We start from the raw sequence: 23,060 nt of genomic DNA, 5'->3' as shown, positions 1-23,060 counted from the left end.
TAGCTGTCTCCTTTATCAGCCATCTTCTTACAGGAGTGCTTAATGCTTCTGCTGCGTTACCTGCCAACTCACTCCCCAGCCAGGTACCATTTCTTAGACACATTTCTTCCCACAGGTGCCAATAACTTAATTGCCAAAAATCAATGGAAACTTTTCACCCCTAACCAAAGCCTTTTGTAGCAGTTTACACTGTTGGGCTGTTTCCCTCTGTCTTGAAACTTCTTCGTGACTTCCTGTCACAATTCTTTCTTTATTCTTTTATTCATTCAGAAATGAACTACATGTTCTTCCATTCATGGGGCTGTAGGCAGAGAACAAAACACACAACAAATGAATGAGTGATTTTACACTTTTTTAATATGATAAATGCTTCGGAGAAAAAGATGAAGCAAAGCGGAAGAACTGACAATGCTGGTGGCGGGAGGGCAGGTGTTATTTGATATTGGACTTCAGGAAGTCCTCCGTCATGAGAGCACATCTGAGTAGAAGCCGTAATGAAGCGAAGGAGCCACCTCTGCAGTGGGCAAGCACACTCCAGGTAGAGGAGGCAGTGAGGCCGAGGCCCGGGAGCAGGTGCATGCAGGCGTGCCCACGCCATCGCAGCCAGGCCAATGGGGTTGGGGGACGGCTTGGGGCAGTCGCAGGAGACGAGGTAGAAGAGGTAGTGGGAGGAGGGTCCCCATTGTATGGCCTCGCTGTGTCGAGGATCTTGGTTTTCGCTCTTGAGTAAGGAGGCAGTTGCGGGTCTTAGAGGAATAAATGAAGTGGAGGGCAGCCCGGAGTATTAGGGAAGAACGTGAACGCTGGGGCTGGCCGCCTGGGTTAAAATCCCAGCCCCAAGCTCACTGGCACTGTGACCATAGAGGAATTGTGTGACTTCCCTCTGTCTCATCGGTGAAATGGGAATAGAAGTGATATCTATCTCATAGTGTTGTGAGGATTAGGTGAGTTAATATTCGTAAAGAACAGAGCATGACAGATAGAGAGTGTTAAAAAAGTACAGGGCTTGTTAAATAAAATCAGTAAGATTGAGAGCCTCATTTTGCTGCCCTGTGGAAAGGGCTTGTCAAGGGGAATTGAGAATAGAATTAGGAAGCCAAGACATGGAAACAACCTAAGAATCCACCAGTGGATGAATGGATAAAGAAAATGTGGTTTATATACAAAACTGCATATTCAGCCAGAAAAAAAGAATGAAATTCTGCCATTTGCAGCAACACGGATGGACCTCGAGGGCATTATACTCTCTGAAATAAGTCAGAGAAAGGTAAATACGATATAATCTCATTTATATGTGCAATATTAAAAAAGCAAAAAACCACCGAGCTCATAGACGCAGAGCACAAACTGGTGGTTGCTGGAGCTGGGGGTGGGGAGGAGGGTGTGGGTAAAAAGATACAGACCTACAGTTTTAAGATAAATAAGTTCTGGGATATAATGTGCACCATGGTGACTTAAAAAAAAAATAACTAGAAGCAGGAAGACCACTTAGGTGATTGCAGTGGTTCACACTAGGGATGGCTTAGATGATGTGCTAGCGGTGGAGGTAGGGATGGCCCAGTGACCAAAAGGTTAGATGTGCTTTTCCTCCCATCTCTGATCTTTCTAAGACTTCTTTGTTACTTCCTTCTCTCCTGTTGGACCAGGGGCTCTCAAACACAGTGATACTATTTGGAAATATGTGGGGGCATTTTGTGGTTGTCACAGAGACTAGGTTGTAGGTATTTCCTGTTTACTGGGCAGGGGCTGGGCTGGGGTGCTCAGCATCCTGGGTGGTGAAGACTGGTTCCTTGCAATTTGTCGATAGTGTCTGGCTGAAAAATGCTTCTTTAGACCTTCTTACCATGTCTCCTCCCCGCTCCCAGGCCCAGGATTTCTTAACCTGAGTGGGCAGCAGGGGTCCCATAAGCTGCCTGTTATTTCTCCCAAAATGTTGTTTGTTAATGTACATTCTGGGCTGGGGGGTGAGCATTTTCATCAAGTTCTCAAAAATGTCTGTAACCTGAGAATGTATGAATTCCTGTTATGAGTGGGCTCACCCACTGTCATTATTTTTGCTCCAACCTGTATGGTGACGGACTTCATATCTGTCCCGGCACTGCTCTCTGCTCTCACTTCTGGACACCTCTATGCCGAACCAGTGGCAGTTCCTCAAGGTCAACACCTCATAACTTCTTCCTTTATTTCCTGCCTGGGTTTATAGCACCATCACTTACTCCTAATCTTTCCTTTCTCATGCCACCTCACCTTGATTAATTCATCTGTTCCTTCTGATTTTACCTCGTGGACAGCTGAGGAACCCTTTCCCATTTCCCCATCATTTGCTACTCTAATTTAGCATCTCATTTAGATTGTTGCCACTTCACTGGCCTCCCACCTGAGACCCATCTTTCACATGCAGACAGTTGAGCTCTTGGATGCACAAATCTCGTACTGTCACTGACTTGCTAAAACCTCAGCTCTGACACAGAACCTCTGAAACCTGGCGCTGGTCCCCCGCCCTGGGCTGGCTAGGTGGCTGTCCTGCCTCCACGCTCAGCTGTGCTCCAGCTCTCTTCCCTTATTTGTCATCTGCGCCTGGCTATAGCAAAACTAAATAAGCTGTCTCATGTGTCGATGCTGACATGTGGAAACATGCTATTGGTCACACACAAAAAATGGTTCAACCTCTCCCTTACCCACGAGAACACTATACTCTAAAACCCAGCCTGGCTCCCTCCCCTCCTCCTGCAGGAGGCGCGCACTCCCTTAGGAGTCCATTTCCCTTCTTCTGTACCATATGCCTGCATATTTCCCTTCTCCCTTTGCATTTTAATTTCCAATGCAGTTCAAGGTGAGCTTCTGAGAGGCTCTTCTTAACCTCATTTGTTCACAAGATCAAAGCGACTAAGAGGACTTGAAGCTTGCAGTCCCCCGATGCAGTTCAAGGAGTGCAAGTTGGTTCTTTGAAGCTTTATAACTAGTTATGCCCTTGCTGCTGGATGTTCTGTAGGGCATCTTTTTCTGAAGCGGAGCAGCTCTGTCTGCATTAAACATCTCTTGAGGCAGGTGGCTCCTTCACGGTCTCCTTGGAGCCCTGGGGAGCCCCTTAGCAGCCCTTGGTGTCAAAGTTCACTCCTCACCACTCGAATTGCAAGAGTGGGCTCAGCCTTAGCTCTGCTCAGCCCTTTTGTTCTAGAACAGTTTCCTGGCCTTCTGAACTAACATTGGGCCAAGCTTCCACTTTTGGCCCTGATCATCTTGTTGTATATTCAGAATGAAAAAAAATTAGGAAGATCTCTCTTCTCTGTTCTGGTTGATTATTACTGCTAGGTTATGATAAGTATAGTTAGTCTTTTTCACCCTCAGGCCCATTCATCTTCACCCTTCAGGGTTCTGCCCAATCTTCATATGCAAAAGAAAGAAAAGAAAAGTATTTTTCACAACTCTCAACTTTGCATAAGCTCTCCTTTTGTTTCTATCATAATTGCGTGTCTCCTTTTGATTAGCACTTGAAACATGTATCATACTTTTGTATTAGCAGATATGATGTGGTTAATAAATGTTTGTAAAAATATTTTAAAACATATTTTAAATACAGAAAGCACAGTCAGCCACAGACTAAGGAACCAGAAGGCACCCACCAGGCAGAGTTTTCAGAGTTTGGCTCTGGGGCAGGCATTTGTTCCCATCTGTACAGTTGTGATCTGGAAGCTGAGGAGGAGGTGGAGGAGTCCAGATTTGTTTCATAGTGCCTTTCCTGCTAGACTGGAGAGCAGGATTCATTTTTAATTATCCACTACTTTTTAGCTCTTTGCTGGCAAGAGTTTGTCTGATTTTCATTGGATCCTTGGGGTGTGGCACTGTTAGTTGTCGAATGAATTCACTATGCTGGCTAGTATTTATACCCTCCAGGGGAACCACGCTAAACACCCTCTAAGCATTTAGCTGTGCAGACTAAACAAAGAGTTTGAAATATAACTGACTAAAACATTCATGTTATATGGATGGCCGAGGTGATACTGAAATTGAGACTGTTAGGAATGGAGCTTTTACTTGGCTTCTGAAAACACTTCAACAAATAGTAAGTACCTGCCATGTTCAGGAGTAGGTTCTGTGGAGGATACTAGGAGGGGCGATGTGGCCTGTGGTTTTGGAAAACTTATTATTGAGCAATAAGGATGTGGTAAATATATAAATAATTACATATGACAGAGTATGCTATAATATGTAATTTTATGAATATATAAAAGAGTGTGAAGAGAGTGGCTAATTGATTTAAAGGGTAAAAGTATTCACTACGGTAGTATTTATCATAATAAACATTGGAAACATTTAATAATTGATAGCAGTTAAGTAAATTATAGTACGTGCACCAGACAGACAGTTATACAGCCATTAAAAAATTCATGAAGAATTTATAGTAATTTGGGTAAATGCATATGCTTTTATGTTAGGTGAAGTGTCAGAATAGAAACTTAAATATATGGTGTGATCACAATTTTTTTTGAAAAAGCAGACATAGCAAAAGGAAAAAAAGAAAGCACCAAGAAGAAAACACATCAAAATGTAAACACTGCGTCTGACTTCAACTGTATGATGTTATATATGTTTGTATATATATCTTGCATATGTCTATATAGGGTGGGGCCAAGTAGGTTTATAGTTGTTCATATGGAAAAATAATACAATAATTGGTAAATAATAATACAGGAATAAACTCTGTTTTACGTACCCACAATTGTAAACCTACTTTTCCCCACCATATGTACACACACCATATGTGTGTACATACTGTAAGTACACACTTCATTGAATTTTCACACACTGAACATACTCATACAACAAGTGCCGAGGTTAAGAACTAAAACATTACCCACATTCCCACAGGCCCCCTCGTGCTTCTAACTTCCGATGGCATTCCATAGTTTTGGAATCATGTAAATAGAATCATACAGCGTATACTCTTTTGTGTCTGATTTTCACACTCAACAGTGTCTGATCCATCCATATTGTTTATAGTTATATGTTCATTCTTTTTATTATGGATGTCTTAATCTTATGCTTTCATCTTTTTAATGTTTTCAAATTTTTCTATAATGAGCATGTATTTTATAATCAGAAAAAGATTTTTTTTTTTAAGAGGCAAAGGCAAGTTTATTTGTCAAGGCCTTGAGTAGACTTGGGAGGCCACATGGGACGTGTGAGGGAGAGTAAGTTGGGGCTATGCTGAAACAGATGCACTTCAGTGCAACGTGAACTCAGCACCAAGAGGGCAAGATTCTATCTGTTTTGCCATCTAGTTGTCATGGGACTGTGGACACATGCTTTAATCCCTTTGATCTTCAGTTTGCTCATCCATTGGTTAGCTGGGTGTGATGCTGTTATCCTTAGATGATCGTGGTCATGAGGATTAACTTGAGTTAATGAGTCTGTGAGAAGGTCTGCCATATGGTGAGATCCTTTATTTAAAAATCAGAGTTAGAGAGGATGGATGATCAGGGAGGGAAGCTATATCCAGTTGCCTTTAATTTTCTCTGTGAAGTGAGGGGTGATGGTTACTTGTAAATGAAAGCACATGGCTTTGAGGTGGGAGTCTGAGCAAAGCCGAGACGCTTTGGGGCAGGCGGCCCCGCAGTGCTCAGTGAGAGGGGGCCCTGGGGGGGAAGCGGGGAGAGCTCAGCAGTGTTAAGGGCCCATCTGCGTTTGGAGCATAAACATCAGTGTAGTATGCTGGTTTTCCCACCAGGATATTTGTTTATTATGTTTTATTTGGACTAATACTAAACTGATCATACCAGTGGAATGGAAGAGGCAAAAACAGAAAGAAAAGGGAAGAAGGAAAGCCCAACTGATGTAATGTCTCAGGGACTCGCCTGGCCTAGCACCGATTACCAAGAAAGTTGTGATTTTGGTCTAGACTCTTAGGATGCTTCCCTAGCCAACAGCTTAATCCTTTACTGTAGGTTCTCCTTGCTTTAGATTTTTGCAGGACACAGTTCAGTTTTTCAGCCTCTTTTGTGTCATTGTATGATTTGATCCATAACAGTTATAGGGAATGATCAGATCAGACTGTCTATAGTTGGGGAACTCAGCGCAGGAACCCTGAGATGAATAGCTGAAGGCCATTCAGCAGTGAGTGTTCAAGGCGAGATTAGAAACGGCAACCTCATGACCCTGTCTAGTCCAGGGCTCCCTCCACTATGTCATTACGCCATGGCCTCGCCCTGGAGCGATTCTGACTACCAATGAATGCATGACAGCTATGTTGTTCTGGTATCAGGAAGGCGTTTGTATGGGTTCATCCCTGTTGGGTGTGACTTAAGTATTTTGAAATGGCTCAGATTGTGGGATACATTTGTAATCGTTACACAGAGAAACTAATTGGCCTATATGGGAGTTTGTCCATAACCATCTTGTTATTTTTTTCCCCCATTTAAGGAACACTGTAACTTTTTATAGCCTCTTTCATACAACTGGATTATTTTGTTTTGTTTTTTTGTGGGGGGGATCTGGAAATAATCCACCCAAATCATTGGAGAATTTATCCTTGACTTCCTATATTTAAATGGAAAATTGTTTTCTATCTTTCAGATATTCAGCAAATTAACAAAGTAGTTGAGTTAATTTTGTGAATCATTTTTAAGCACTATGACTTAGCAAGTTAAGTGTACAACTTAAAATATTTGTTTTCAAAAATTGAGAATCTTGCTTTACAAATGCAGGTGGCTCTTGAACAGTGCGGGGCTGAACTGTGTGGGTCAATTGAAAAAAATCTGTGTGTTGGTGGCCCCACACACTTCAAACTCATGTTGTTCAAGGGTCAACTATACACTCTTTAATTTTCCCCAGAGCACCAGAGTTGACCTTTCAAAAGTCATAATTAAGAACAACTGAACCCTAGCTGGTGTGCCTCAGTGGGTTGAGCGCCAGCCTGTGAACCAAAGGGTTGCTGGTTCGATTCCCTGTGTGGGGCACGTGCCTGGGTTGCAGGCCAGGTGCCTAGCAGGGGGCGCGTGAAATGCAACCACACATTGATGATTCTCTTCCTCTCTAAAAATAAATAAATAAAATCTTAAAAAAAAAACAACAACCACCCCCAACACAAGTAAGTTGTGAGGTAGCTATAGGATGGGCAAAAACACTCATTTTTATAAGAATCACTCATGTCAAATTCTAACCTGTGGAATTTCTGTCAAGACATGGTGGTATTGGCCCTGGGAGAACTTTGGAGGTGGTCGTACCATATCCTCTTTCAGAAGAGTAGTCACTGAAGAATTTGAAGTGGAAATTCACACAGTGGTAGGATATGGGACTAGTACTGTGACACTCCGTGGTTTAAAATCCTCAGTGGCTCCCTGGTGACAGTAGGATCAGGCCTAAGCTCCTCTGGCCTTTGTGTCTCTGAGCGAGTGTGGAGTCTGAGGCGTTTCCCCAAGTCTGATAAAACAAGAGATACAGAAGAGAAAATAGACAAAAGTAAGTACTTGTTTATTGATGACATTATATTGATGACAGTAAGTTTCAGGTCTGTCATGGAAATGAAGACGGAACTCTTCTAGCATTCTATTTTTTTTAAAACCATACGATAGACTTTAGTTGAATATGCAGAGGCTTCTGATAGGGAGAGCTGGTACGGAACACTCTATTCAATTCTAAGGTCAAATCAAGTTAGTTTTAAGCTCCTAAATGTCTGGGAATAGGCCCAATACCCTTCTGTATCTGAAGTCAGACTGGCCAACCTTACCTGTCTAATAAGAGTACCTGCAGTGCTGGCTGCTGTTTGTTTTGGCTAGGTGGGACGCTATGCTGTAATGCTAATAATGGAATTAAATGCAGCATTCTATTTAGAGAAGGGAAGCCAAAGACGTCCCTCATATATTCTATTTTAAGAAAAAGCACACACACACATATATATATATATACACACACACACAACAAAATGGGCCATAATTTGGGCTTTAAAAAAAAGAATTTGAATCAATGCAGTAACTTGCGGATGAAAAGAGGTGTTGTAATAAATCATGAATTCCTTACTGGACAGGTCATGGTGGGTAGTCACACCTCGTGCCTGTAACTTCTTTGGAGAAAGGTTTTTAAGCCACCCCTGTCCCTTGTTCTTGTGTATCTAAGTTAACACACCTTTGAAATGCCAGAAGTAATACCCCTTGAAGGCATTAACCACCCTCTGGAGAGAGCCCAGAATCTTAACCATCTTGCCTTGCTTTCTCCCACCAATGTGTGATCTTCTTTAAATTCCCTTCTTAATTCCAAATGCATAAAAGAAGCTGCAAACTGCCATTCTGCAGCACATTTAAGATCTTGCTTTCCTGCACTGTCCTCACTTTTGGCTCAGATAAACTCATAAAAATTCTCCACAGGTTTGGGCTTTCTTATGTTGACACTATTATGCTTCCTGTATAGCATGGGCAAGACCCTTCGTCCCTAATCATTCCTGTGCCTTCATTAAAAGCACCTTGTAAGAAATGAGGTTGTTGCTCTGGCTGGTGTGGCTCAGTGGATTGAATGCCAGCCTGCGAACCAAAAGGTCACTGGTTTGATTCCCAGTCAGGGCACAAGCCTGGGATGCAGGCCAGGTCCCCATCAGGGAGCATGGAAGAGGCAACCTACCAATGTATCTCTCGCGCATCGATGTTTTTCACCTTCGCCTCTCTCTAAAAGTAAACAAATAAAATCTAAAAGAAAAAAAAAGAAGAGAAATTGTTGCCTAAACGAGAGCCCTGGAAATCAGCAAGGGGAGTTGTGGAAATGTTGCGGGTCCCTCCTCAGGCGGCTTCTTCGCTTCCTGCCACAGGCGCCCTCCCTCCGGTTCAGTGGTCATGTGATGTGGCTGAATTTATTTCTTGTGTATGTAATAGCATTTGTTACCTATTCTTTAAAAGCAAGAAAATTATAACTCTTTTAAACTCAGAATAAATTCCATAAAAAAGTTTCTCCCCCCCCCCCGGCTCACTATTGGTTTTATTTTATCTGGGGGTTTTTGATTTAAATAACTAAGTGGGCATCATGTGCAGGGCTGTGTTAGGTCCTTTACCCACATTTTCTCTTAATCATCACAACTCTGCAAGGTCAATTTACTCATTTTATGAATGAGAAAATAGGTTTGGAGAGTTTTGTGGGTGTTTTTTGTTTTTTGTTTGTTTGTTTGGGTTTTTTTTTTTTTAACTACTGAAAGTTAATTAAGAGCCCAGTGGGAAAAGCTGGTCTCAGAGTGTGAGGCCAACAGAGGGAGAAAAGCGGGAAGAGGAAGGAGAGCAGTCCCTGCAAGTGAGGAAAGAACGAGACAGCGCGCAGATCAGTCAGCCACAAGCCCCGAGGCTCCGGGTACCCAGTGCCCTCGTCATGGGTGTGTTTAGCCTTCTGTATGTATGGGGTGTGTGTGTTTATTTACAAGGGCTTTATGATAGTGTTTGCAAACTCATTACAGCAGTGAGGCAGATGGCAGTAAGGGGCGAAGTGGGCCGGGTGTAAAGGATGAGTGGTTAGGGCTACGGCAAATGAGAGAGTACTCAGGTTACCTAAAGGCAGGCGGGCCCCACTCAGCTCCTGCTGATTACTGCCCTTAGGAAATGGGGGTGGACCAGCTTTTGGCAAATCTTCAGGGGTTTTTTGTTTGTTTGTTTTGTCTTTTTTTTTTTTTCCAGAGAAGCATGTATCTGGATTTTTTGTGTGATTTCCATCTTTTTAAAAACATCAAAAATTCTATGTTGGCTAAGGAAAACAATAGTAGGTGGATTTGTGCTTTAAATTGATCAGTGTCTTCCTCTTAGTAGGTGGGGATGGTATTAAGTTCTTAAGCTTGTGAAAGAGGATTTCTTGGTTACCTAGTAACCTCAGCCAGCTACTACTAACCAGGCAAGGACGGTAGCTATAAATGCCTAATTTTAATTTTTTCATAAAAGGAGATGTAGATGTCAGACTGTTTTCACAGTCTCATTGCAAGAATAATTTAAATTCAAGCTAATTTAAAAATTATGAAATAAGATGTTTCAGCTTGGTGATTTTTTTATATAATTTAAAATCTATGAAAACTATTATTTTAAGAATGAAGGATATCAAACTACGCGCTTTAAGTAACTATTTAATGTTTTGAGGGGTGGCGTTGAAGGACATGATTAAGCATGTTATCCTATAAATTTAGATTTCATCCGGTAGAAAATAGGCAGTGATAGGTACTTTGTATGGACTGTCAGGAGACAGGGGAATAAAAAGAAAATCGAGGTGCATTGTTAAGGTGACAATGTCCTGGTTACTGGATCAGTTTTAGTTCACTCCTGTTGTTCTGGCATAGTAATAGGCCCTTTCCTCCTGGATGGTAAAGTGCATGGTCCCCCTGTATGTTGGAAGTGTTTTTAGTTGCCGGCAGAGGTGGAATGAGGCAGGTGTGCTGCGTGACCTTGCTGCTGCGTGTAAATCAATCACTGGAGCAAAGGCTAAACCAGTCTTCACCTTCAAGTGACTCTCAGCTTTTCGTAAAGGATCTTTGCTGTTACTATCAGGCTTTTACTTGTCAGCACCATATAAAGTATGATAAATTATTTCTGTATCGTAGTTTTCAAAGCCATCCTCCTTGTTAACTTTAACCTACTCTTATGGCTACATCAGATTTAATTTGTGGTATGTCAGGGAGGCATAGCAGTAACATCTTCAAGGATCTGTGGGTAAATACCAAGCTTGAGTGCAATTGCTGGATCCTATGGAAAGAGTATATTTAGTTTTGTAAGAAACTGGCAAACCATCTTTTATTTTGCATTCCCGCCAGTGGTGAATGAGATTTCCTGGTGTTCCACAGTCTTACCAGCATTTGGTTGTTGTCAGTGTTTTGAATTTTGGCCATTCTAATACGTGTGTAGTATCAGCTTCTTTTTATTTGGACTCCCCTGATGACATATAGCATAAAGCATCTTTTCATATATTTGTTAAGTATCCTCACATAAAAATACTCTTTGCATTGGGAAAGAAGTGGTCTTACTCCCATCTTACAGATGGGGGATTTGGGGAGGGGTGGCTAAAAATTGTATTTCAGGGAGAGAAGACCTTCCTGCCCGGAGGGCAACTCTGAGCCCTGGCTAGCAGCAGCATGGCAGGCTGGCTGGGAGCGCAGACTGCAGCAGGCAGGGCTGGGCTCGTACACAGACTTTGCCATTTACTAGCAGGGTGACCCGGGTCACAGGTTATTTAATCACCCTGTGCCTCTTGCCTCATCAGAAATGAGGAATGAATTAATAATATACATAAAATACATAGAACAGTGGCTTGGCACATAAAAAGTGCTATTAAATGAAATGTTTAGACAAACTCTTTTTCCTAACCCTAGCTTGTAGCAAGTGATTCTCCTGGTCTCTGTGACCCTGTAGCAGAGCCCATCCTCAGTCCTAAAGGGAGAAGCTGTTATATCCAGTCTGGTTTCCCCAGCATCCCAAGGTAGGAGTGGCCTTAATGAGTTCTGTTAATCAAGTCATCTTCCTCCAAGATCCTGCATCTCCCAGGGCTGTAGAGATGTTACCAGTGTCAGTCATTAAAAAGACACACCAGGTGAGCTTATTCCCAAGAGCTCTGCAGATGAGGCTCAAGGAGATTATGACTGTCCCAAATTCGCTTTCCAGCAGAGCTGTGATGGGGTGGTTTTTGCTGTCTGTGCCCAGAACATGTAGAGGAACAGGCCAGTTTTCTTTTTGGAGACTTGATTTCATACAGCGTGAATGAACTCACATTTCTTGTGTCAGTGGATGGTTGCTGGCACCAATTCAACACCAACAGGAATCCCCAATTCGGGGTACAGTGAAGGAGAAGAATTGAGCAGTGCAAACAGCTCAGTTGTGATACAGCGCGGCTGTGGAACAGGACAGCTCTGAGGCGGCCCTGCTCTGTTCCACCTGCTTCTGTGTACTCTGCTCTGCCTCCCCCTGCACCTCCCCTGTCTGCTCCACTCTGCCGGCTCTGCTTCAGCGAGACTTCTTTAGTATTCCAGTTCCAGAGGGGAATGCAGTCTTCTGTCTTCAGTGGAAAGGGAAAGGGTGCTCCCTCAGCCAGAGGGGAGTTGACTTATTTATACAGAGAGAAGTCCTAGTCCTGATTCATGATTGGTCTGGCCTCATGCAAATAAGGACTCCAAATCCTCACAGTTTGATTGGTGCTCACTGTCCCGATTGGTCATAATTGAGCTGATCTGATTGGTCAGTGAAGATGCTGTTGGGGCTGTATCTGTGCAGCTCTGAGTGGACAGGGAATGCCGCAGTCTTACTGGTTGATATACAATTTCTGGATCTCCTTTATAAGGGTTGGCTCAGATGGCAGGAGCACAGTGTGGGCAGGTAGTTTAGTGCAGGAGGCAGGTAGCTCAGTGCTGGCTTCTCCCTGAAGTGTGGCTTGCATGAGATGCCTCTATTTAGGAATGGCTGCTGGCCCTGGCCAGGTAGCCTAGTTGATTAGCATCGTCCCCATACACCAAGGTTGCGGATTCAATCCCCATCTGGGCATATACAAGAATCAACCAATGGATGCATAAATAAATGGAACAACAAATCAGTGTTTTTCTCTCTCCCTCTCCCTTTCTCTCCCCTCAACTCTCTCCCTCCTTTCCTCTCTCTGAAAGTCAGTTTTAAAAAAGAGATGGCTGCTAGACATTTTTGTTGTTGTTTGTTTTTTTTTTATTTGAGCCCAGTTAGCCACCAGGATCCCTTCTTCGTTCCTCTTCTTTCTCAACATTCACTCTAGTGCAGGCTGGACCATGGAGGCTCGTGGTTCCAGGTGCCCTTTGGAGCCTGTGATGTGCAGGCTGCTGTCAGTTTCCACATCGTGCCAGGGAAGCCTACCTCTTCTGTGACCACCGCTGCTGGCCACTCCTCCTAACCCAGTTTCTCTCTACATTGTACAGGGATTAGACATCCATTAGCTTCCTCCACATGTTTCCCACACTTCTGACTTATTTCCTTTCTGTTTGCTTTAATCATTTTCCTTCTTTACCTACCCCCCCCCACCTTCATTTATTCTTACTCACTGGCCCTTAGGTGTTTATGCCATTTTTCTTGTCCTGGGGGTCAAGACTGGACCCTTGACTTTTAGAGCCATTGCTAGGCAGTAAACTGATATGAACTGAAACTCGGTGTGAACTGACCAAAATCCATGATAAACGATGTGAACTATGCAGTCTTGCCTCTTAGCTTTCTTTTTCTTAACCAACTTGAACATTATTAACACAGCGTAACAGTCACTATCATATGCCGTCAGCAAGGGGGAAGAGAACTCCAAACTAAACCAACAACTGTGGGAGACGACATATAATTCCAGAAACAATCTAAAGGCTTTCCTTCCTTAAGGCACTAAGACAGGAAATGATAAGGTTTCAGAAATATGTACGGTATAATCAGCACAAGCGCCTGGCTTAAATAGTATTTAAGCATAGACTCTTCTTGAACTTCAGATAGCTTTGTTGCTCATGCTTTTCTTTGAACTGAAATGAGGACATTTATTCAAGATTAACATACATTATGAAACAGCTCAATTTAGAAAATTAGATAATTGTTTAAAGCATACTTGAAAGTGCCAACATATTATAGTAGTTTTCAATTTCAACAGTAGCTTATTCTTTGCTGTTGCTCTATGTTTTGCCTTTTTAAATGTATGCTATAATTTTTCTATCAACCCATATTTTAAATGGAGAATGAAAATCATTATCACTTAAAATTAATTAGTGTTATTTTAAAAATGAGTCTTTGTCACATTTGAACTTACTCTTCTTTATGGTAGGGTCTTTTTAAAATTAGTTCTCTGAGACCATTAGGAAAAAAACAAACAAACCAGGAGGAACCTTCAAGCATCCAGGCAGACATGCTTCAGGTCGGGACCGTCAGTCCTGACAGCCGTGGGGTTTTGCTTGCTGTCTTGTAGCAGCACTGAACAGACAGGTAAATGGGCAGCGATAAAGCAGGGTAATCAAATCAGATAAGCTAAGAAGAAGTTAACTAGAGCAACTTTCAGTATTTAGAAAAATTTCCAGGGTGAGTGGTGGTGGCTAGAATCGATATTTAGGATTTCATCTGTGTTAATACAAAAATACAATGTAAAGCCACATGTGTGTTTTTTTTAATTAATTTTTTCTCTATTTAAAAAATTGCCCTGTTCCTCAGTGAATCCTTCCTTTGTGGGGAGAAGGAAAAGAGAAACCTGTATCCGCTAACTGCCTGCATTGCCGCCTGGGGAAATAGCATGTCGGATCCCTGTTTTGTCCTCTGCCTGGCCTTCCCTTTACCCTCATCTATTGAGTTTGCCAGATTTGGCGCTAGGTGCTGGGACTGTACAGAAGAAACGAGACAGGGTTCATTGGTACAGTAGGGGAACGAATCTAACATATAACACAAAACAGAGGGTACCTCCAAAGAATCTTTTTAGCATGTTTAGAGAAACTCTCTGTCGAAGGACTGTTTACAACTTCATTGGTTTTGTTACCTCTGTGATTTACTTCATTTAAATTAAAAAATTTTCATTTAACTTTTAAAGTTAACTTTTTAAATTTTTCCTGGTCTTAGAAAGCAGCTCTCCCAGGGGTGTGCCTATCCCACCTCATTTCTTCTGCAAGTGCACAGAGCCTGGACTTTCTGAGTGACGGTAAAGACAGCTGTGTAACATCTCCTTTGCAGAAGGAACCTACTTCCTCTTCTAGTCTTCAGGTCTTTTTCCCTCCCGTTACCATCAATTTGATGTTTTCTCTTAAAACTGCAGCTCAGCCACGTGTTCTGTCTTCATCACTGGACCACACCAAAGATTATACTTTTCCTTTCTCAGTGCTTACCTGATGTTCCCATGTTGCTTTTGTCTGATGTGTGTTCTATAGGGAAATACAGATTCTAAGGTACTTTTCTTACTAACATTGCATATGGCTTTTAGCAGAACTGAATTATACTCAGACGTAGCATGTCTGTGGGTTTTGAAGGAGAAAAAGACCCTTGAATGTTCCTACTTTTTATTATAAAATCCAAAAATTTAGGAGAATTTTATATTTGCATAATATTCATGATTTTAATTTATGTTATGGATACAAACAGATCTCTCTTATGAAAATGTACTGTAACATTTTATTTACAGTTGAATATTTATATGGATTTTTCTCTTTTCAATAAAAAAAGACCATGATTTGTTAACTTTTTTTCATTGTTGTTCAAGTACAGTTGCCCCATTTTCCCCTCACTGCTCTCCCTCTGCCCCACTGATTTTTTAACTTTTGAACACCTTAGGGTGACAGAGTGGAGAGTAGCTAGCTTCCTTCAAAATCTTTAGACCTTTTCTTATATGACCTACAAGACTTACACAGCCAGAGCAATAAACTCTTTTCTGGTTTCTACAGTAATAAAAATGCTGCTGTTGTCCATTGATTATCCGTCCTGGTGGGCCTAATTTGGAGGAAGGGACTATACCAAATCAGTAGTCATTAAGAGACAGCCACAAGCAAATGAAAGGCCTGCTTCCTTCACTCAGTTTATGGGGGAAAAGAGGAGGGGGGATAGTAACACCTATCGAGAACTGGAATTTATTTTGCTCTTTAGTTCTTAATCATTCCGTTTTGCTTGAGTTCAGTGTATAGAAATTGCAATAACCTGTTATTGTGTTCATTTACATCAATAGCTTCTATTTGCATTCTTTAAATAAAGGCTATGTGGATGACAATAAATATATTAGTTATCTATAGCTGCATAACAAGTTGCCTCAAACCTGGGGACTTAAAACAATAAACATTTTTTAATCTCACCTAGTTTCTTTGGCTCGGGAAGCCAGGAATGTCCTAGGGTGGGTGGCTGTGGCTCTGGGTCTTCCAGAAGGTTGCAGTCCAGATGCCATTCCAAGTTGTAAGTAGTCTATCTGAAGACTTGACTGGGGCTGGAAAATCTGCTTCCAAGGCTCTTTGCTCACATGCCTGGCTGATTTGAATGGGTTGTCGGCAGGAGGCCCCAGTTCCTTACTACATGGACGTCTTCGTGGGGCAGCTTGAGCATTCATTTAATGTGAGCAAGTGATCAAAAAAGAGCAAGATGGAAGCTGCATTGTCTTTTTATGACCTGGCCTGGAAGTCACACATTATTTTCATGATATCCTCCTGGCTATGCAAGTTAACTCTGTTCATTGTGGTAAGAGAATACACAATGGTATGAAGACCAGGAAGCAAGGATGTGGGGAGACTGTCTTGGATGCTGTCTATCAAAATTTGGAGAATGCCTTATAAGCACGTATTTTGAAATGTCCTGTGCATAACCTTCCTTTCAATTTTATCAAAATTATATAATTATTGGCGTATAGAGGTTTCTAATTTTTATTCATTTCCTTTGACCCCAAATTGTACATATTGGTAATGTGTTGATTATTCGTCCATTTCAATTACTTATGTAATAGATATCTCCTTTTCAGACATGTGGTCATAGGAGAATTGTATCTAGATGAAAGGAACCATTTAGCTAGACAGGGTTTTCACTGACAATATGTCAGCATTACTGAAGAGCCCTCTGCCATTCTGTAAAACCCTCTGAATTCATCAAGCCTCAGTGGACATTTACTGAACATCTCTTATGTTCTGGGAACAGTGCCAGTGAGTACAGGTAGCCAGCCACTTGGGAATACCTGGAATAATCAATCTGGTTGAGGGAAGTTTGCAGGGCATGTGAGACATTTGAGTTGCCTCTTGGATGGTGAGTTGGAGTTTGGTCAACACAAAAAGTTCGTGAGGCCAGGCATGGGAGACGACTGCACCTCATAGGGGCTAGAGAGATGACAACCGGGTACAAGAGCCTGAGTCGCTCACTTCCTGTCAGGTTTGACATTTATCAGAGGCACCCCAAGCACATTCCCAGGACAGCGGCAGGACGGGGACACTCCCCATCCCAACCCAAAGCACCTTGACTTACGCAGAATTCTACAATTATAAACATCTAAAAAGGAGAGATTTTAATGTCAGTGTATATGTAAGTTGGTATCATTTTGAATTATATACGAGGGAATAAGCATCATAATCTCCTTGGCCATTTAAGTGTCTGGCTCTGATAGTGATAGCTTTATTTTATAGGCAAAAGATAATGATTGTTTTAGTTTTGGTAACTCCTTCTCAACTGCCCACTATTCACTTCCAGAAGATTTCCTTGAAAACAAAACTAAAAAGGGTGATGAGGTTTTAAAGACGGAAAGATGGGTAGGAAAAGAGATTTTGATTTAAATAAATAAGAATCCCTTTTCCAACTAGGCTGGATTCCAGATATCTTCTAGGAATTAGGGTGGTTAGTCTAGTTAGTCTCTTCTCACAGGATTCTGAGCTCCGAGTTGCTCAGAGTTGCCCCTTCATTGCTTTTTCGGTGACATCGTGCGCCATCCATGGACAAGCCCTTTTACAAGGCACATCAGCCTCCAACGCATGTCTTTCTTCCAGCTTCTTTGGGAGATGAGTGGGTCTGTTGAAGCCAGAAGCCTCTAACCCATCTTATCTAAGAGGATGAAACAGGAATTCTGTGATACCTAGTTGGCCTAGAGCCTATTCATTTTCATTAGGAAAAAAATTTAATGTGACTGCTAGTCCTCTTTTTTCTTGTAAAACTTGGAAGTATGCACTAATGCACCTTTGCACTAAAGCTATAACTACGTAAAACTAATCCGGAAATGAGCGGTGTTTTTTATAAAAACTATTAAGTTATATGAAGTGTTAGTCTAGTAACCAGATTTGAAGACAATGTCTCCATTCAGGATTATAGTCGCTAAGCAAGGAGGGCCCAAGGATGGAAGGGGACACTTTGGACTAACTTTTGCCTTCCTCGGTTGTGTTTGAAATTTACTTATTTTCGGCTAGCTTGCATCAGATTTGGGGTCTTCCTGCACTGTCTACTTACACTATTTCTAATTTGATTTTTCATATTATTTTATAACTAAGAATTTGATTATAACTTTTTTGGCGACATTACTCTTCATGATAAAATTCAGTTTCCAGGTATATTAAAAAAATGGTTGACAGAAGATGGTCTTGTCACCAAAGTAAACCTTTCTATAAATAAATGCAGAAACATCTGTTAAGGGTATAGTCTGGATGTAGCAGACATAAGAATTGCGTCAATCCTCACCTTGTAGCCAAGATTTCTTTCTTAGGCGTTCTTTATAACTAATGCCATGGCAGGGTTTCACATTCTCACAGCATTAGGCGATAGGATGGTCAAAGAACTGGTGCCAAGTGCCTCTCTTAGCCAACGGTTGTGATTTTTACTCACCAGGGAAAAGTGCGGCATGCTTTTGTTTTTATTTTTCAGTACTGAAAGCCTGAGCCCTCTCCTTCAGCCTCACTTTTAGGCCCTGACCTTAGGCAGTTTTCCAAATCTCTAACTGTTAAACTGCTTTCAAGAAATTTCTGTAGGATTGCAGGGAGCTTTGGTCAAGAGGAAAAGAAGGCTTGAAGTCTCTCTAGAACACCATGGGCCCATCAAATGACCTTTTTAAGAAACAACTGAAATTCCTTTTTCAAAGGCACAAAAATACTAATTGAAACCAAACCAAACAAACCCACCCCGTAAGTACTGCAATTCAGGGAGGATCAGAAAGGGAAGGAAAAATTCTTCTTGGGAGAACAATCTGAGGCTGAAAGCTTGTGCATTTTTGCTCTTTAATGATTGTAAGTTAAAATGGGGTGACTTAGCATTTTTAGGATAAAAATAAGCCAGGCCTGCCTGTTAAGAACTCCGTGTGCGTTTTTAGGTGCCTGTTCCTGGAGCCCTACTCTCCCTCCGGCCCAGACTGCCTCTCTTCCCACCTTAGGCCTCTGGCGCAACAAGGTGAGTGTGCACATTTGTACTCCTTACGTACATCCTGAAAGAGTATCACTGACAGTGACTTAAATAAAATTAGTTTTCAAAGTTTGGGAGACTTTTAGAGATTGTGTTCACTGGTGAACTCTTAAGAAGCATCATTTGTAAGCCGTTTATTTAGAGCAGTGTAAATGTGGTTAACCATGGTATCTTCTGCCACCTTAGTGTAAAGCCTAGGTTCAAATTTGGGTTGATGCTGTTAGAATCATGAGACATGCTTTGGGTTCCAAATTTGAAGTCTGAAGCCAAATATCACAAATCGTATTGCTGTTCTTGGGCTTCCTTGAACACTAGTCCACTAATGCTCACGGACAGCCTCAGAGCTCAGGCCTGTGTATTTCTAACAGTGAAAGGCTGGAAGGTTTTGAGAAGTGTGAAATATATCCTATAGTTTGAGCTTTCATTTCTTTAGTAGCATCAGTAATTGATTCCATTAAGTAAAGGGGGGCACAAAGTCCCTTGAGATGAGAATATACAACTAAATTACTTTGCACTTGCTTTTTGTGTGTTCCATGTGTGTCGTCTCTATATCTCTTGAACATCAAAGTCACTTCTTGGTCCCAGGAGGGAAAATAATTTGACCTCGTTTGTAGTAAGTGAATTACTTAGAATAAACTGTTCACATTTTACAGGTGAATAAAATGTGTAAGAGCACCAGCCAGTATATAGTCTCATAAATTCCTTAATCCCTCATTTGCAAAAGTTATATGCTTGCATTTTTTCCTAGATGATGGCATTTCGAAGGTCTCACATACATTAATTTCCCCTTGAAATAAAAAAAGTATAACCTTAGAGCCCCTAGTAATTACTGGATTATGTGGAAGGAATGGAGTCCTAAAAGCACAAGTCCATGTTCTCACCAGTTCACTTGTCCTGTGGACTGTGCTGCGTTGCTTGTGGATTAGGAGAGATTATTACTAGAAGGCCGCAAGTGTTGAGAGTAAATGATGGTCTGATTGTAATAAGGCCATTTGGTTTTGTCCATGTGAGACCTGAAAAATCCTAGTTGAGCCTTGCTCTTCGTAATGCCTTACTTTATTATTTGTATTACAGTCTAAAGAAGAAAAGCATAAGGAAAAAAATGTATTATGTATCTCAGCTGAGTAAAGTTTTCTCCATGATTGGACAGGCACTTACATTTTAGTTTTAGCTTCCAGTACTGATAAAGCTGTTCTATAAATCTTTCTTTTATACATGAATTGTTTCTGTTTAGGAGGATTTATATATTGAGTTATACCACGAAGGAACTGTGGTTCAAGTTTAATATTGAGGGATTGTGTACATTCGAGTTTGAGCAATTTAATTATTTTGTTTCTGTTGAAAAACTGGTAGTTATCCACTAGTATAGGTAGAAGAAGTATAAGTTACTTCAGTTTGCTACTGAATAGTTTTCATTTTTTGCTGTTTCTGCTCAGATGCTCAGTATGCTAAAAATTAAATGACCGATTCTTGACTTCAAGTACAAAGAGGCTCCTTTAGCATCCTGTTTTGTTTTCCTTTTTAAATTAAGTTTTGTTTGATTTACATAAATGAAGGGATCCTGGGCTAGGACTTAGCTGGCTATACATGAATCTTATAAAACTTTTTTTGCCTGTGCTAGTTACTGAAGTAACCCAGCTTATTCATAGAAGGGAGAGTATATGAATTCCCCAAGTCTTTCTGAATGAAGCATCTAATTTTAGTCATGTTAACTTGGATGCACAACAAAGCCAGCTTTTAATTCTCAATATTGCTACACTGTAAAAGACCTTATGCCTTTTTTTTTAAATGGAGCTACTTTAAATTTTTAATGTCTTACAATCAGATTATCTGTACCAAATTGCATTTTCTCCATAATGATGCAGTTTTTTTTCCCAAGCCATTATTCTTTTAAAGCATGATGATAGAGAATAATTCACAGTTTATCACAAGGCCTCTTTGATAGGTTTATAAATTTGAAACTGTGAGAGCAAACTATAAAGCCCATATTTTCTGTAAAAAAAAAAAAAAAAAAGATTGAGTAAATCAAAATAAGATCTTACAGATTGTTTATTTGCTTCTCTGTTTGAAATAGGACTTCCCCCACCCTCCCTTTTCTGGTACCTTCCTGTAAAACCATTAGTGAGGGGGAAATAATGATAAACAGGATTTAGCTCTATATTCTTCTTTCATAATGGCCTTGCAAGTAATTTCCCATAGTTTCTGTGATGAAGTGCATGGTGGTAACATACTGTGCCTCTGGTAACGAGGAGTACTTTCAAAATGCTCACAACATTTTATATTTTAAGCTGTGTGTGTGTGTGTTTTGAGTGTTTTCAAGTTAGGTTTTCTGTCCTGTGTAGACTTAATGGAATTTATTTTTGTATGCTTAGTCTTGGTTTTCAGGGGTTAGATTAGGGTATTTCTGAATAAAACTGGCAAACAGATATTTAGTGTTGTTACAGGTAACACATGCACACACATTTTAGGAGGCTGGAAGTGTTCTTGGAGAAAACAACTTGGTAGAAGGGGGAACATTTTATGTAATTTAAGTTGTCATAGTAACCTGCATCAAGATGCATGTACTTGGAATCTAGGCCTGAAGAATTTTAGTGACAATAAACATTCCGTTTGCATTCATCATCATTTTTTTTTCCTCCAAGAAAGGAGCCATCTATTGTGACCTCATTATTTCATTTCTGTTTTTAGAACAGAGAGAACAGTTTGCATTTTTTTAGCATTTTGAAACTTCCCTGGGAGAGTAAAAAAGCAAAGTTTAGTTGTTTATATTTGAAGTTGACATTTTTTGATAATGTATCTCAAACTCATTTCAGATGGGACAATATAATACTTAATGAAGAAAGAAATAGTTTGAAGAAATTGCCATATACATTTGTTAAATGCAAATCTTAATATTAAGAGTATTGGAATCTGGTTTTCATGGAACTCTGATCAGGGAATGTTTTGATTTTGCTAATATCAAATTATTAATATTTTTACTTTATGGCATCTTATACTGTTGTCTTAAGCACAAATGTATTTTAATGAAAAAGATGGGGTATCATTTTTATAAACAGAATAAATTTACTTTGAGAAATTAGTATCCAGACATTATTTTTAGGTATGCTGTCTTTCACAAAGGACAATAGAATATTTTTTCTAAAAGAAAAAGGTTTTTAATGTTTGCTTCTCTCTTGCCTTTTGCAAAATGCTGTTCACTAACCAAAATGATTTGCAGTTAAATGTTCTCCATAAGTAAGAAATGTTAAAAGAAGTAGGAGGGAAAGGTGTGTATGCCCATTCATTCTAGGAAACTTGGAAAATAAACTGGAAGAGTTTATGGCTAGTCAAATAAGAGTATACAAAATGAGAAGTTAGAGGATATAACCATAGTATCTGTAGATAAAAAGTGATAATACTTTTCTAGGTATTTTTCCACATATGTATGAGAATCTCAATCAAATAGATGATTCTTTTAAAAACATAAATCAACAAAATTTAAATTTTAAAAAGTACAAAGGTAGATTTAGAAAACCTAAATAATCCATTTAGTGGCAAAATGTGAAGAAAAATAAAATCACTCATTCTCTCACTGTTTAGAGAATTATTTAGTTAATATTTTGGAAGTATCCATAATTTTTTAAACAAAATTGGAATCAAGCTGTCAGTAACCAAAATACCAATAATGGTGAAAAAACAGAATTTTATCTCCTGTTTGAATTAACAACATAACCAACTATCATCACTACTATCTGAAATAGCTCTGAAATATGAAGCTAGTGTATTAAGAAAAGCAAAAGAACTGTTGAAAAGGATAGAATTATTTATAGATAATAAAAAATCCCCAAGATGATCAACTGAAACTAATGGAGTGTAGTAAAAATTCCATTATAAATAATGTAATGTGACCTATATAGTAATTATAACCAGTTCAGGAGTATGAGAAAAAAGGAGGCCATTCATAGTAGCAACAGAAAGTATGCTGAAGATTAGACTTTGTAAGAAATGTGAATGGCACATAGAAAGGAAACTATTAAACTTCACCATGAGGATGTGGGCACTCAGTGTTTCTAGATATGAAGACAATTCATTAATCATTTTATTCTCTTTATATTTACTCGTAAGTTTAATATAATTTTAATCAAAATCTCAACAATAATGTTTTTTCCAGGTCAGTGATTCTGAGTTTCATTTTTATAAAAAATAAGAGCCAGAAAATGTTTATATAAAGAGGAATTATGAAGGAAAACTTGTAATGCCAGGTATTAATTAAATAGT

At 40.2% G+C, this 23,060-nt stretch overlaps 1 protein-coding gene across 3 annotated transcripts in view; it reads left to right on the top strand.

The window, feature by feature from the left end:
- Positions 1–23,060, top strand: part of RASSF8 (Ras association domain family member 8) — an 89,688-nt gene that overhangs the window by 6,729 nt on the left and 59,899 nt on the right. For 2 of the 3 annotated variants that reach the window (XM_054591318.1, XM_054591319.1), the window contains exon 2: positions 18,715–18,791. The exons of the other annotated variant lie outside the window; for it this stretch is intronic. The gene's annotated coding sequence lies outside the window, so the exon portion shown is untranslated. The remainder of the gene's footprint in view (positions 1–18,714; positions 18,792–23,060) is intronic. 3 annotated transcript variants of the gene reach the window in all.

The sequence above is a fragment of the Pteronotus mesoamericanus genome, unplaced genomic scaffold (genome assembly GCF_021234165.1).
Source record: "Pteronotus mesoamericanus isolate MK-2021 breed Mesoamerican mustached bat unplaced genomic scaffold, CSHL_Meso_final scaffold_21, whole genome shotgun sequence".
NCBI classification, from domain to species: domain Eukaryota; kingdom Metazoa; phylum Chordata; class Mammalia; order Chiroptera; family Mormoopidae; genus Pteronotus; species Pteronotus mesoamericanus.
This window is presented reverse-complemented; position numbering and strand designations above follow the sequence as displayed.